The sequence below is a fragment of the Arvicanthis niloticus genome, chromosome 4 (assembly GCF_011762505.2).
Source record: "Arvicanthis niloticus isolate mArvNil1 chromosome 4, mArvNil1.pat.X, whole genome shotgun sequence".
NCBI lineage: Eukaryota > Metazoa > Chordata > Mammalia > Rodentia > Muridae > Arvicanthis > Arvicanthis niloticus.
Window position 1 is genome coordinate 74,252,552 of NC_047661.1, and position 5,315 is coordinate 74,257,866.

The 5,315-nt window shown below is 45.7% G+C and overlaps 1 long non-coding RNA gene across 1 annotated transcript in view; it reads left to right on the forward strand.

Moving 5' to 3' along the window:
• Positions 1–704, forward strand: part of LOC143442052 (uncharacterized) — a 30,621-nt gene extending 29,917 nt beyond the window's left edge. The window contains exon 5 of the long non-coding RNA XR_013109944.1: positions 325–704. This is a non-coding gene — a long non-coding RNA (uncharacterized LOC143442052). The remainder of the gene's footprint in view (positions 1–324) is intronic.
• The last annotated feature ends 4,611 nt before the right edge of the window (positions 705–5,315 follow it).

Below are 5,315 nucleotides of genomic sequence, written 5' to 3' on the forward strand. Positions count from 1 at the left end.
CAACCTGTTACTCCCCAGGAGCTCCGCCCCATTGGCCGTCACCTCCCGCCCCGCCTCATTCCTTCTTCTATTGGTCAGCTTTCCGCAAGGGGCGGGGCAGACACCGCGGGAACCCAGAACCGGGGTCCCCAACCCAGTGGACGGGAGGGGCAGTGGGTCACGTGGGCTGGTGGGGCGGGGGGCGGGGCACGGGGGGGACTTAAGAGGCCATTTTGGGGGCGTCGGGGCTTTGCGGACCCGGGGTAGCTTAGCGCCAGAGCATCCCCTGGGTTCTGTGGGAGGTGCCTTCCGCGTGCTCTTCTCAAAGCAAATCTCGGTTCACAGCCCTTTCTGCCCTTCATCTGCGTCCGCATAAGCTGGAATACAGTTGTGTCGCTTTCCGCAGAAAATTTCTTCGTAGTCTCCCGACGTCAGCGCGTCCTACATCTCTGCTCGCCTGCCTTATCGGCAATCCGAACCAGAACCCCAGTCGTGGATTCTCATCCTCGGGCTCCTGGCCTCCATAATCATTTTGCACCCTTTTTCTTTGTAATCACCTAATTTACATCATCCTAAAAATCATTTTCATCGTTTTGTCTCCCAATGAAAAGCTCGGCCAGAGCCAAGATCGTCATTTTCTTTTGTTTTGTATGCTTCATCTCAAACGCCTACAACAGAGGTCAGCACATACTTGGCTCTTAATAAAATATGTGTAGAATAAATAACTTGGGAACCGAGTACTGTAAATTTACATGCATCAGAATACCCTTCTTTATAAGCAGAAAGGGACTCAACCACAGATTGTAAATCCACCTTTTTTGAAAGCCTGTCTAATAGGGCTTTTGGTCCCACTCCACGGAAGAGTCTGGAGTGCTTGCCTGCAGACTGAGGCAGGTAACATTAAAGCTGGCTCCTAGTGTTAACCGCTGAGGTATGTTAAAAGAAGATCGGCTTAGCTTACCTTGCTGGCCTCTGAATAGTTCTCTCCTTTATTTGTTCGGTAAATATTTATTGTAATATATTTAGGTTTGAAGAGGAATCTTCGGTACAGCCAGCATTTCCGTAGCGTTAGCTGGAGATCATTCCCTTCCCCTCCCCCCAGCCTTCAGATGCTGGGCGTGGACCCTGGAGGGGAAAGTCCACCTACCTGTTCTGTAGCTGGCTTGCTAGGTCTCATCATTCCAAGAGAAGCCTTCTATGAGGGAGAGAGCCCTAAGGAGGAACAAGGAGAGAGAGGGAGGGAGAGAGAGAGAGAGAGAGAGAGAGAGAGAGAGAGAGAGAGAGAGAGAGAGAGAGAGGGAACAGAGAGAATGAGAATATATTATGTGTGCGGTTTGGGCGACCTACTGCAGAGGTGGTGTCCCTCCTGGATCAGGTTACTTCTAGACCAAAGAGTCGTTTGGAAAAGAGATCTTAAAAATAAATAACTAAACGAACAAACAGACTGGGTACCCCTTTAACTGTACGTAGTGTATTTGTAGTAGATAGAAATAGAGTAGTTGCTGGTTGTGGTGGCGCATGCCAGTAGGATTTGCTGAAGGAGGCAGAGGCAGGAGGATCATAAGTTCGAGGCCATCTTGATCTACACATTAGAAAAAAAGAAAGAAAGAAAGAAAGAGAGAGAGAGAGAGAGAGAGAGAGAGAGAGAATAGCGTAGTTACCCAACACTAAAACACAGGGCAGGGAGGAATGGAAGCCTGAGTCGCCCACCATCAACCTTTCTTTCTTGGGGTAAGCACTCAGAGGAACAAGAAGAGCATCAGGCTCAGATGATGGGGGGCCGGTGTGGGGAGGGAGGCTTTTCATCCCAGAATTCAAAAGAGAATTTACACCTTTGAACCTAGCAGAGAGTTTGAGGCTAGACTGGTCTTCAAAGACAACCAGAGTTCCACCATGGGGAGGGTGTCATGGAAAGACACTAAAAATGACCCAGTCCCCCTGCCTGGAGTTAAGTAAAGGTGAAACCCCTTTTCTGGGAGAGTAGTTGTGAAAAAAAAGAGAGAGTTGAAGAAACTGAGTCAGATAACTTTAGACACCAGATTGCTGGTCCTGCCACAGAGAAACCTGATTGATCCTCTTCGAGGCTGAAAATTCTCTCAAGAAATTTGGAGCTGTTGAAATTATCTGTAAACTGGGGGCAGGGTGGAGTATAATTGAGGCAGGTGGAAAAGCACAAATGATTTGCTTACTAGAAGGTCTCTTTTCAACCAAAATAAGGTGTAAAATAAGGTGTAACCTGATGTGAACTTTTAGAAAACAGGTAAGGTAATATACTTACAGGGATCATTTCTGTAGTTCATACTAGAGAGATTTCTCTAATTGTGCAGATTAAGCAAAAAGAAAGGAAACGGGTATGTTAGTAGTCTGTGTTTCAGAAGAGTGCTTGCCTAGCATGTGCAGAGGATTTGCCTCAGGAGAAAAGTATTGCCTGCCATGTCTAAGGCTCTAGGTTCAACCAGTTGGAGGAAGGGTGTCACAAGAGAGCACCTGCCTAGGAAAAAATATCTGAAGAAAGATGAATAGTAGTAAGAGAATGTACACTGGCCAGGAGCAGAAAAACATGTTTGCTGAGGAGACCAGAAGGAGAGGGGAACCTACAGCATGAGCAAAGGAACGGGGAAGTAGTGGGAAAATAAAGGGTATTAAATACCAAGATAAACTGTACAGTTTATGTAGTCCAGTGTCTTAGTTAGGGTTTTACTGCTGTGAACAGACACCATGACAAAGGCAAATCTTATAAAGGACATTTAATTGGGGCTGGTTTACAGGTTCAGAGGTTCAGTCCATTCTCACCAAGGTGGGAGCATGGCAGCATCCAGGCAAGTATATTACAGGAGGAGCTGAGAGTTCTACACCTTCATCTGAAGTCTGCTAGCAGAATACTGACTTCCAGGCAGCTAGGATGAGGGTCTTAAAGCCTACGTTCACAGTAATACACCTATTCCAACAAGACCACACCTCCAAATAGTGCCACTCCCTGGACCAAGAATATTCAAACCATGACAGGCTGGCCCTCTCCATCCTGCAACCTCAGCCTCAGAGCCCTGAGGTTGCAAGAGTACACCAAGACACCCCACTTACTGAAGGCTTTGGAGCAAGACAGCTGAGGCCTGGCAGAAAGCCTTCTGTCTGTCTGACAGATGCAATGGCAAGGCTTGATGGAGGTGGCCAGCCTTGTACACTAGGACAGTGCAAAGCAAAGGGGACTGTTAATCCCAAAGATGGGAGGAGAAAGACCACAGACTGAAACCACCTTGGCTAAATTAATTAAAGCAAGCTTTTTTATTTTATTCATGGACATGGACTGACTCCCCTAAGGTGGGGTTTGAGACGCCAGCATTGGAAGTGAAGGAGACGAGACAAGGCTTTTATCGATCATGGGCAGGGGAGTTCTAAATGGGAGATTTGGTGGGCAAAATAGGCAGAGTTATAGAAACAGAAGATAAGCATAACAAGTTAGTCCCTCCAGAGCAAAGACATGTTTGCAAGGTGGGCAGAACAAGGTAGTCATAACAACAGGTAGTCATAACAATGGTAGTCATACAACCTTTGAAACAAAGGTAGGGTTGCAAGATGGTTATAAACAACTCTTTGGAACAAAAGCACGATTGCCATTCCTAAAACAGACAGTACAGAACTACTTGTAGTTAAGATTACGGGTGGGTGGGGGAGATAACCCAATCCTTGAGAAACAGATTTAATCATAAACAAGAACAAACCTAGTTTGTCTTTACTATAAGATGGTTTTCAAGCCCAAGATGGAGGCAGGCTGGTTCCTCAGGACTGGAGACCATTACTTAGAAGCATTTTCAGGATGTTTCTCATTGTTTAGCTCTTGAGCTTTACTTACATAGCTTATAATGGTTATTATTTATTTAATTTTTGGAAACAGTCTCATTATGTGGCCAAGGCAAACCTCAGACTCGCTATGTAACTCAGGCAGGCCTTGAACTCATGACAACCCTACCTCTTCCTCCTGAGTACCTAGAGTACAGGTGCGAACCATTGTGCCTAGCTAAATACATAGTCTTTAACAATAAAAGTTTACACTAACATGTTGGCTTTTCCTGATTGAGTTGAATGTCTCTTCTTGGTATGGTTAGGAAAGATAATTTTTAAATATGGTCGCAGATGAACCAGGCACATAATCCTACCACACAAGAGACTGAGGCAAGAAAACTACCACAAATTCAATGCTAGCCTGGATCACATGGTGAGTTCTGGGCTAATCTAGGCTCCAGAGTGAAAATGTAGTAGTTTGAATGAGAATTGTTCCTGTAGGCTCATATGTTTGAATACTTGGTCCACAGTTATCGAAACTGTTTGGCAAGGATTCGGAGGTGTGGCCTTGTTAGAGGAAGTGTGTTTGAAGTGTGTTAGAGGACAGGGTTTGAAGTTTCCAAAGACTCTGGCCACTCCCAGTATATCTCTCTCTGCCTCATACTATGTATCAAGATGTGAGCTCTTGGCTCCAGCATGATGCCTGCCCACCGTCATGCTCCTCACCATGATGGTCACAGACTCTAACCCTTTGAAACTGTAAAGCCGCCGGGCAGTGGCACACGCCTTTAATCCCAGCACTTGGGAGGCAGAGGCAGGCGGATTTCTGAGTTCAAGGCCAGCCTGGTCTACAGAGTGAATTCTAGGACAACCAGGGCTACACAGAGAAACCCTGTCTCGAAAAACCAAAAAAAAAAAAAAAAAAAAAAAAAAAAACAAAAAAAACAACAACAACAACAAAAAAAAAAAAACCTGAAACTGTAAAGCCAAAATAAACTCTTTCTGTAAACTGCCTTGGTCACAGTATCTTATAGCAATAAAAGAGTAAGGAAAAACAAAGCAAGGTGGGAGGGGAAATAGAGGAGTCGGGAAAGAAAGGAAGGAAGAGAGGGAAGGGAAAGGCAATGCTTCATATGCTCTTCCAGCTTTGGGGTCAAGGACTTCCAAGGGGCTCCAAATGGCATTTCCTTCCCCTCACCCATTTCTCAAGTCTTCCCAGCTTAGCCTGAGAAGCAGAGCCATGGAGACCAGTGACCTCCAAGCAGAGCCCCGACTCTGGAGTCAAGACACCATGTCCTAACCACCTCTGGGAGAGCTCTAGCTCCAGCCAAGTCATCTCAGTTCTTTACAGTGGTCCATCTCCAGCTTCCTCTGAGAATTAAGATGATCCCTGTGGTGTCACATGGCCCTCAAACCAACACTCAGGAGGAAGAGGCATCTCTGTGTTCCAGGTGAACCAGGGCTCCACAGTGAGACCCTGTCAAAAAAAAAAAAAAAAATCCAGATTTTAGATCCATATTTTTATTCATGTATTTATGTTTGATGTCATGGCCATC